Here is an 11,622-nt window from a genome sequence, read left to right on the forward strand (position 1 = left end):
CTGTGTCTCCCTCTCTCTCTCTGCCCCTCCCCTGTTCATGCTCTGTCTCTCTCTGTCCCAAAAATAAATAAACGTTGGAAAAAAAAAATTTAAAAAAAAAAAAGAACAAATATGCGTTAAAAATGCATGCCCAACCTTGATGGGAAGGAAGGCCCTAGATACCATCACAGAGGGAATTAAAGCCACATTAGTAAGTGAATGAATTCATGCCACCACAAGCCTGGGGTATATCAGATTTGGGTGTAGGCCCCGGAATCCAAAGGCTTTGGGGTTTTGATGCATACAACGGACAAAAGATATGTCCTTGGGCTGACGGGACATGAGATCTGGGTGCGGAGTAAATCCTGGTTTTGGGAACCTGAAGTTTTACAAACCTATAGGGAGTGTCCTCTTTAAGAAAAAAAATTAAAATTGCAAACAGAATTTGATACAAAAGTTAATATTTATTTAAAATGAGAAGCCATCAAAAATAAAATTTTAAAAGCTGAAAAAAAGCAAAGTAGTTTTAAAATAATATATTAATAATATATTACCAAATAAACAGTATAACTATATAACATAATTATTATGACAATATGATAATTATTACTTAATAGTATTTTAAACATTATATCAATTAACTTTCTACAACACTTTAAAAATATTATTTCCTAAAATTCTGACTCCCTACTTTTGATTACTTTATTTGATAATAATTTATAATCCTTTTTTTTTGAGAAGACAGAGAGAGAGTGCACACGTGCTTGTGGGGAAAGGGCAGAGAGAGGGACAGAATCTTAAGCAGAAGCCATGCTCAGTGTGGAGCCCTACGCAGGGTTCAACCTCACCACCGTGGGATCATGACCTGAGCCAAAGTCAAGAGCCAAATGCTTGACCGACTGAGCCACCCAGGTGACCCTATATCATCCTATTTCTTTTTTTATTAAATTTTTTTTCCAACGTTTATTTATTTTTGGGACAGAGAGAGACAGAGCATGAACGGGGGAGGGGCAGAGAGAGAGGGAGACACAGAATCGGAAACAGGCTCCAGGCTCTGAGCCATCAGCCCAGAGCCTGACGCGGGGCTCGAACTCACAGACCGCGAGATCGTGACCTGGCTGAAGTCGGACGCTTAACCGACTGCGCCACCCAGGCGCCCCATATTATCCTATTTCTATGGGAAAGATAAGCCATTAAAGAAGTTTTTTTTTCTCCTGTCAGGGTTTATTTAAGTGTATTGTAATTAGTGATACTTCGATAAAGTTTCTTTTATCTTTACAACCCATATCTGGCAATGCCATGTGAGTTTTCAGCACTGTTGTAAAAGTTGCTTTTTTCACTTATGAGTTGTAAGGTCACAGGGCATTAAATTTTTCTTATTAAGAGATGAGCCATAAATATTGTTCGAATGGATGACCATCACCTGCTGGATGTCATCAATGCCCTTGTCTCTGTAGTGTGCTGTAAGTTTTACTTTTGTCCTTCTTCAGCGTCAGTATTTCATATGAAACAGAAAGAAGTTTAATCTTTTCCCCCAATGTGTTCACTTTGTCTATTCCTTTTTGTTGACTGGTAGAAGCATTATGTCTAAGGACTTGAACCCCAGGTACTTGTGGATTTGGACTCTGGAAAGCAGAGAAAGCATTAATGCACTTAAGGGGACATGTGTGACGAAGGGAGAATGGACACAGGGAACACGCACACATACTCGTGTATATGAGGAGTATAAATATTGGAAATGGAGATGTTGTTAAAGGAAAAACACACAGGGGGCCACAGTTCCCAAACACTCATAGTCACTTAAACAAGATTCAAACTGTCCCAACTTCCCCGAAATACTGGCTCTGACCTTCAACAAAACTCCCATGATGACGGGATAGAGGTGACATATCACAAACCACCTGGTTATGACAGTTGCCAATAATGATACCTTCCTTTCTATAGTTGTTGACTACATCTGCAGCAAGAAAACTCCCTCCTCCTCTCTCCTTCTCCTCCCCTCCCTCCCTCTTCCCCTCTTCCTCCCCTATCCCTCTCTCCCCCTCCTTCTTCTCTCCCCTTTCCCCCTCTTCCTCTCCCCCCCCACTCCATTTCTCTCTGTTTTCTTTTGTTGCTTTCAATTATTCCAAGTACACTGCAGTGTTATTTAGTTATGTCAAAGTAAATGGAGAGAAAAACCTGGAGCACGAGATCAACATAAATTGGGGAAATCGTGCAAAATCACAAAATAATTCTTGGTGCTTGCAGAGACAAAGGCACTGAAATAGACCCACACTCTCCCTAAGATAGTGAAGGTTGACAACCTCTGGAATTAAAAATGATCTTTGCTGCTTCTTATCTCTTAGATTCCAAAGAATACTGTCCATTGTAATGAGAAATTTGTCTCTTTTTAACTAGTATCCTGAAATTAACTAGCATCAACTGTAATGAGAAATTAGTCTCTTTTTAACATGCAAGTGTTTGCATGTGCAAGAGACTGTGCGTGTGCTATCAAGAGACTGGTAATGCCACCTGACGTGTACAGCTGCTTTCAGTTTCCAAAATCTGTTCAAAAACATTACCTTGTTTAATGCTAATAGCAATTCGGTGGGATCTATAGAAAAGGCATTGGCATCGATGCCAGGGGAAAGAACAGGAGGGAAGTTCCAATTAGTCGCCTCTTCCAGGCAGCAGGATGCTTAGGGGACAGCAATCTTTAGCAGAGTGAAATGGAAAACAATGAGTCAAAAAAAACAAATTTCAAACATGAAGGAAATAATTGGTAAGCTGGACTTCCCTAAAATTAAACACATCTGCTCTGCAAAAGACAAATATAGGTCAAAAAATAAAACAGGCCATAGATTAGAAGTAAATATTTGCAAAAGACATATCGATAAAAGACTGGTATTCAAAATGTTTTTAAAAAAAACTCTTAACAACCAAAATACAACCTGATTAAGAATGAGCCACAGACCTTAAACAGCCACCTCACCAAAGAAGATCTATAGATAGCAAGCGAGCATATGAAAAGATGCTCCACACCATCTGTCATCAGGGAAATGATGAGTAGAACAACTATGGGTATCACTACACACGAGACATTACTACACGTCTATGAGAATGGCCCAGATCTAGGACGGTGGTAACACCACACACCGGGGAGACCGTAGAGCAGCAGGAACTCGGGACACAAGATGGTGCAGCCGCTTTGGAAGACAGTTTGGCGTCTCTTACAAAACGTCTTCTTACCACGGGATCCATCAGTTGTACCCCCTGGTATTTACCCAAAGGAGCTGAAAACATGTCACACAAAACCTGCACACGCATAGCACGGCTTTACACATAAACTCATAATTGCTGAAACTTGGAAGGAACGAAAATGCCCCTAAGTAAGTGAATGGACAAATTAACTGCGGTACATCCAGGCAATGAAATATTGTTCAGCAACAAAAAGAAATGAACTATACTCAAGCCATGAAAAAGCACGGAGGAAGCTTGAATGTATATTACTAAGTAAAAGAAGCCCATCGGAAAAGACTATCTACTGTATGATTCCAACTATATGACATTATCGAAAAGGCAAACCTATGGAGACAGTAAAAATAAAAATCAATGGTTTTGAGGGTTTGCAGGAGAGATAGAGATGAAAAGGCTGAGTACAGAGGATTTTTAGGACAGTGAGACTATTCTGTACGATACTATAATGATGGGTACATTGGTCGAGACCCATAGGATGTACAACACCAAGAGTGAACCCTAACATAAACTATGGACTTTGGGTGACAGTGATGTGTTGATGTGGGTTCATTAGTTGTAACAAATGTACCACTCCATGGGGATGTTGATGTAGGGGAGTCAGTGCATGTATGGAGACAGGGGGTATGTGAGAATCCATGTCCTTGCCCCTCAATTCTGCTATGAACCTAAAACTACCCTAAAAAATTCAATTACTAATTTAAAAAAGTAAAGGGCAACAAAAGTCCTCAAGATTTAACATTAGTTAAGGGACTGTAACTGCCACAACTAGGGTGGGGTTCATCTCTGTTTTGTGGAAAGCATGTCACAAGTCAATCTTTTCCAATCCCGTCTCACAATGTTAATAGAAAACCCTGAGTGGAAATCAGAATTCAATCGTCAAGTCAGTGCAAGCTGAAACCCTGAATTGCACGGTAGCTTAAGTGCTTTACACATGTGTCAAAGATCAGCTGACTTAGTTACAGGCTTGGTTCTCTGCCCAGCACAGCAATAACGATGGCATTATCAGTGGCACCAGTATGGGATCATCTTTTCGTTCCAGACATATGAATCACTTCAGGTATTGGAACAACAACACAGTGCCTTCTCCCAAGGGAAAGGTTTGCAGCATGACTTAACAAATAGACAATAAGATCAGAAATATTCAATTACACATCCATGGAAAACAGCAATCTTCCCTTGCAGTATCTCTTGGAAAAACCCAGGATAAACAGGGGAGAACAGCCAAATGCCATATTACTTTCACTGAGGAGATGAATGTGATAAAGTGCATATTTCATGAAAGAAATCCGTGTCCCCTGTCCCAGAATACTTTGCTTCTAGTCTGAAATGCATGCTGAGTTACCTGAACCACTTCAAACCGTTAACATCGCAAATAGCCAGAAATGGACTGTGCCCCAAATACAACCTTTTGTAAAGTTCTGTTGGCATTATGAGAGCTGTAGGACCAGAGATCGTTAATAAATGCCTTAACTCCATCAAAATTATTATTTTATTTAGCTCTTTCTTCCAGACATTTCTTATGTAGGATCAATTTTTTTCCTCTCTTGGTTTAATTATTTTCTAGGTGAAAATTGAGCTAGACTTTCTATTTTTTTTCAAACAACTGCTGCCTCTGAAAAATCATTCAAGCCTCTCTTTACCTGGATAATTCATATTATCTCTTTCAGCACAGTTCAGACGTCCCTGTGCCAGGAAGACTTCTAGAACGCCTTCCCAGCAAATACCGCACTTACATTCTCTTCCCTTATGGTCCAGTTTAACTCTCTGAGGTTTGCATCTTGTACAAAGACTGGGCTGTGAGGAACTTGAGAGTAGAGAGCCTGTACCTGGTACGGTTACAGGAATGGAGATGTTCATTAAATGTTTAATGAATAAATGATCGGTGAGCGAACCATGGGAACAACATCTTACTTCTCCAACAGATATCAGGTCATACAAATGTAAAAAGTTGATGGAGATCAGTTTCTTTAGATGTAGGGGGATTGAACTACCAGCTCAGCTTTTCTCAAGCTTAATAGATCAATCCCTTTTTCAAAGACTTCTTTGCTTCACTTGAAATATACAGAAAGTTACAAAGCTGAAATAACACACACCCAAAGTCGCACCACTTAGAGTTTTAACTTTACCTTTTATCCTATTTGTTTCTAGTCACTGTTCAAGAGAGAGATGCAAATAAAGGTCCCTTTCAACAGATACCTTGTGCAGATCATGGACTTTCTGCCCCTCGGCTCCAAATTCACCCCTCTTTACTTGCTCTGTGAGGATGGATGTGGGCCCTTTGTCTATTTGTCCCCTGCCAGCTCCATGCAGCTCTCTCTTCTCTCTGTGACTCTGTTCTTTGAGCTTTAGCTGCCTTGTCTCCTCTGGTGACTCCCATCTCTTCACCTCATGGAGACCGGTGAGGGGCGCAGGTAGTGTTCCACCTGGTTTCCCCTCTCTTCCCTACGGCCTGGCAGTTTGATGCGGGAAGTGAGCTGGGCTAAGCATACTGAGCACCTCTTTGTTTGCTGTCTATCCGAGATTACTTCTCTTGTGGCCTGATGCTCAGTATTTGGGGAGTCGCTCTGCCCTGTATGCTGTCCAGTGTCTGTTGTTTCAGGCAGAAGGGTAAGTCCAGCTCCCATTACTCCATCTGGGCGAGATGCAGAAGAATGCCTTTTCCTAAGTTTTTAATTGAAATGCTTATTTATTTTTCTCACTCTTTATTTTTTTCCTGATATAAACATTTAAGGCTACAAGTTTTCCTGTGAAGATTTTTTCCACACCTCCCCCCCAATTTTGATATCTGGTTCCCTTGTTATTCATTTTCAAAGTTTCTAATTTCTATTCTGTTATATTGCTTAATCGATTGCCTAAAAGGCTTTGAATCATTGTATTATAAAATATGCACAAAATTGCAGAGACTAGTGCAATGAATCCCTATATACTGTTCCTCCAGATTCAAGTTATCAAGATTTTCCCACATTTGTTTCACCGTTTCATTTCTATTTTCTTTTTCTTTGTTATTTTCAAGAAAATCCTAGACATTGTGTCATTTCCCTCCCAGATATATCAGAACATATATGAACCTTACCTTCCTTGCAATCCCTATCAAAATAACACCAGCATTCTTCACAGAGCTGGAACAAACAATCCTAAAATTTGTATGGAGCCAGAAAAGACCCCGAATAGCCAAAGTAATCCTGAAAAAGAAAACCAAAGGTGGAGGCAACAGAATCCCAGACCTCCAGATGTATTACAAAGCTATAATCATCAAGACAGTATGGTACTGGTACAAAAACAGACACTCAGATCAATGGGACAGAATGGAGAACCCAGAAATGGACCCACAAACGTATGGCCAAATAATCTTTGACAAAGCAGGAAAGGATATCCAATGGAATAGAGACAATCTCTTCAACAAATGGTGCTGGGAAAACTGACAGCAACATGAAGAATGAACCTGGACCACTTTCTTATACCATACACAAAAATAAACTCAAAGTGGATGAAAGACCTAAGCATAAGACAGGAAGCCATCAAAATCCTCCAGGAGAAAGCAGGCAAAAACCTCTTTGACCTCAACCGCAGCAACTTCATACTCAACACGGCTCTGGAAGCAAGGGAAACAAAAGCAAAAATGAACTAATGGGACCTCATCAAGATAAAATCTTCTGCACAGCGAAGGAAACAATCAGCAAAACTAAAAGGCAACCAATGGAATGGGAGAAGATACTTGCAAATGACATATCAGACAAAGGGTTAGGATCCAAAATCTATAGAGAACTTATCAAACTCAACACCTGAAAAACAAATAATCCAGTGAAGAAATGGGCAAAAGACATGAATAGACACTTCTCCAAAGAAGACATCCAGATGGCCAATGGACACATGAAAAAATGCTCCACATCACTCATCATCAGGGAAATACAAATTAAAACTACAATGAGATACCACCTCACACCTGTCAGAATGGCTAACATTAACAACTCAGGCAACAACAGATGTTGGCAAGGATGCGGAGAAAGAGGATCTCTTTTGCACTGCTGACGGGAATGCAAACTGGTGCAGCCACTCTGGAAAACAGTATGAAGTTTCCTCAAAAAATTAAAAAGAGAACTACCCTACGACCCAGCAATTGCACTATTAGGCATTTATCCACAGGATACAGGTGTGCTGTTTCGAAGGGACACATGCACCCCATGTTTATAGCAGCACTATCAACAATAGCCAAAGTATGGAAAGAGCCCAAATGTCCATTAATGGATGAATGGATAAAGAAGATATATATATATATATACACAATGGAGTGTTACTCGGCCATCAAAAAGAATGAAATCTTGCCACTTGCAACTATATGGATGGAACTGGAGGGTATTATGCTAAGTGAAATTAGTCAGAGAAAGACAAAAATCATATGACTTCATTCATATGAGAAATTTAAGATACAAAACAGATGAACATAAAGGCAGGGAAGCAAAAATAATATAAAAACAGGGAGGGAGACAAAATATAAGAGACTCTTAAATATAGAAAACAAACAGAGTTGCTGGAGGGGGTGTGGGGAGAGGGGTGGGCTAAACAGGTAAGGAGCATTAAGGAATCTACTCTTGAAGTCATTGTTGCACTATATGCTAACTTGGATTAAATAAATAAACAAACAAACAAACAAACATATAAATATAAGAACCTTACTTTCCTTAACCATAATGTCATTATCACATTTGACAGAATTAGCAATAATTCTTCAGAATCATCATCTAATCAGACCATGGTCAGTTTCTCCCGGTTGTCTCAAAAATATTTGTACAGATGGTGTATTCAAACTAGGATTGAATCAAGGTCCACTCATTACGCTTGGTTGTTGTGCTTTCTTAAGTCTCTTTTAATCAAACAGAGTTCCTCTCCACGCTTTGTCCTGCCACTGGCTTGTTCAATAAGCTCGATCAGTCGTCCCATAGAATGTCCCACATTCTGATTTGTTTCTCTGCTTCCTTGTGATTTTACTTAACTTTATTATCTATCCCCTGTATTTCTTCTAGCTCACCCTAGAGACTTGACTAGATTCAGGTTTAACCTTTTTTTTTTTTTTTCCAAGAAGAATATGTTACAGTTGGTGCTGTGTTCTTCATATTGAATTACATCAGGAGGCACCTGGTTTCTATTTTTAGTGATGCTAAGATTGATCAAAGAGTTTGGGTGGTGACAGCCTGATCCCTCCATTATATCTTTCCACCAACTATTGGTCAAGTGTTATTATCCTTTGATGATTGTTGCATGACTCAATTATTTCGTTAGGGGTGACAAAGTGATGTTTTTCTCCTTCTGTCATTCCTTACATAATTATTAGCTGGAACTCCTCTGTAAATAAGAACTTTCTCTCTTCAACTAGGGATTATCCTAAAAGGCAAAATGAGTGCTTAATTCTTTTCCTTCTTTTTTTTTAAAGTTTATTTATTCATCTTGTGGAGGGGAGAGAGGCAGAGAGAGGGGGAGTGAGGGGGAACCTCAAGCAGGCTCTGCACTGTCAGCACACAGCCTGATGTGGGGCTTGATCCCAGGAACTGTGAGATCAAGACCTGAGCTAAGATCAAGAGTTAGGCGCTTAACCAGCTGAGCTACCCAGGTGCCCCAAATCTTTCCTTTTAACTGCCAATTTCCAGAGGAAGAAACTGGTACCCTGGCACTTCCAGAGATATCCAGTGAGCTGGGTCTCTCTCTCTCTCTCCCCCATATATTCATTCATTAAATGAATTGAAGGAATATGTTGCCTGTTCCACAATTGTGCCCCTTTGTGAGTTGAGAGCCCTATGGAGCCAGAGGCCTGCTTCCAGAAGTGGGGGATAACATTTCCCTCGGAGGGCTGGCAGCCATCAAGACAAGGTTAAGATGCTGCTGGAGCCAGGGTGGCTGGATGCCGCTGCTCGAGCAAGGCTTGTTGGGTCTTTCCCACCCTGTTAGTCACAGAGTCTGAGTTTACACACGCCCTGATGGGAATTTCAGGCTGGAGAGCCATAAGGTCTCCATGAGTCGGGTGAGCAGCTTCAGTCAGAGCCCCAGAGCAAGTCATCAGTGGTTTTCAAAGGGGGTGTGCTTGGTGGTCACACCAGGGAAACCACAAGTCCAACACCACTAGGTTGGGCATTGAAGTGGGACTGTGTCCCTTTGCCCATTGGGCATCACCATTGGCCACAGTGACACACAACTCAGAGGAGTTGGGAGGCCGAGTCCCCAAGAGTACCGTCACTTCTCCACGTCAGCTCTTCCTGGTCAGAATCATCCCCCTTGGCACCGACGGGATTGGAAATACAAGCATAGAACATATAAATTCCTACCAGATATCCAGATGTAAAAGCAGCTACACCAGCAATATTAATTAACTTGATACCTTATTAGAAAAATACAGGGGCTTCTGGGTGGCTCAGTCGGTTGAGCGTCCGACTTCAGCTCAGGTCGTGTTCTCACAGTTTGTGAGTTTGAGCCCCGTGTTGGGCTTTGTGCTGACAGCGTAGAGTCTGGAACCCGCTTCGAGTTCTGTGTCTCCCTCTCTCTCTCTCTCTCTCTTTGCCCCTCCCCTGCTCATGCTCTCTCTCTGTCAAAAATAAATAAATATTAAAAACAGAAAAGAAAAAGAAAAATTTAAGATTCTTGTTGAAAAGGACATTTGCTGGTACCTAGTTGGGCTTGGGTGCAATAAAGAGAAAGAAACCACACAGCACTTTAACAGGGAAGCTAAACATACGGAATTAAGAACTGTAACAGGGGAGTGGGACAATAGGCATTGGCTAGGAAGAAGACGACTCTGAACAACGTAGAAATGGCAAAGGGAAGGAGCTGCCCAGACACCGAGGGCTGAGATAAAACTCCCTCCCACGCTGCTCGCCCACACGCACCGATGGCGCTGAGGTCGAGCTTTTCATGAGAAGACACAGGTGGCTGTGGCTAGATGGCAGGAAAGTGGCCCCGGTGTTGTGTTGGGCATATTGTTGGACATCTGCCCCGGGCGGTGCCACAGAAAGCTGTTTGCAGGGAAGGGCCGAGCTACGAAACCACCCGAGTGTTCGCTGTGAGCTCCAGTGTGTGCACTGTATGCAGAGCCCTGGGGAAGCGGCAGGCTGGGCCCCAGGGAGGTGCACACAGCTGCTGGGCACGTCCGAACTCGGAGGCACAACTCTTTCCTCCTGCCTTCTCTACTGACAAAGCTCAGTACCTTTCCAGCTGCAGAAGGAAAGATTTATAAAGGACCCACATATATTTTCACAGCACTCAAGAAAGGATTGATTTGGAGCTCAGAGGCAGAAAGCCCGAGACTGCCATACTATATCTGTGCAAAGAGACCTTAACTGGGGCTCCTGGGTGGCTCAGTCGGTTAAGCGCTAGACCCTTGATTTTGGCTCAGGTCATGATCTCACAGTTTGCGGGTTCGAGCCCCTCATTGGGCTCTGTGTTGACAGTGCAGAGGAGGCTGCTTGGGATTCTCTCTCTCTCTCTCTTTCTCTCTCTCTAAAATACATAAATAAACTTTTTTTTTTTTAAAGAAAAAGACCTTTAGTTGTATTTCTATCTTGAATAAAACCTGGGAACAATTATGATAAAAGGTTAAGTTAAAATTCTAAGTGGTGGGACTAGTGGTATTCACTTCTTTGTAAGACACTGTAAAATAATTAAATACAAGCCTTGGATGAAAGAACATATGAGCAAAGCAAACATCTGAAAAAGACTTATATCCACTCCTATAAAATATTCTAAAAAATGCAACTCTCGAAACTCAGTAAGAAAACAAAGTAAAAAGTGCACAAAAGATTTGAATACAGTTTACCAAAGAAGATATACTGATAGCAAATAAGCACATGAGAATTTGCTCAAAATCATTGGTCACTAATTAACTATAAACTCAAACCAAGGAATACCACTAAGCATGTATTATAACAGCTGAAATAGACAAGATTGATACTACCAAGTGTTGCTGAGGCTGTGGGAGAACTGGAATTCTCATACATTGCTGGTGTGAATGTAAAGGGTACAATTACTTCAGAGAATAATTTGGTAGTTTCTTAAAAAGTTAAAATAGGGGCGCCTGGGTGGCGCAGTCGGTTGAGCGTCCGACTTCAGCCAGGTCACGATCTCGCGGTCCGTGAGTTCGAGCCCCGCGTCGGGCTCTGGGCTGATGGCTCGGAGCCTGGAGCCTGTTTCCGATTCTGTGTCTCCCTCTCTCTCTGACCCTCCCCCGTTCATGCTCTGTCTCTCTCTGTCCCAAAAATAAATAAACGTTGAAAAAAAAATTTAAAAAAAAAAAAAAAAAAGAGAAGTAGGGGGGCGCCTGGGTGGCGCAGTCGGTTAAGCGTCCGACTTCAGCCAGGTCACGATCTCGCGGTCCGTGAGTTCGAGCCCCGCGTCGGGCTCTGGGCTGATGGCTCGGAGCCTGGA

This window comes from Lynx rufus, unplaced genomic scaffold, assembly GCF_022079265.1.
Source record: "Lynx rufus isolate CCGP_SWC_20201006 ecotype Redwood Valley unplaced genomic scaffold, mLynRuf1.p SCAF_1, whole genome shotgun sequence".
In the NCBI taxonomy this organism is placed as follows: Eukaryota; Metazoa; Chordata; class Mammalia; order Carnivora; family Felidae; genus Lynx; species Lynx rufus.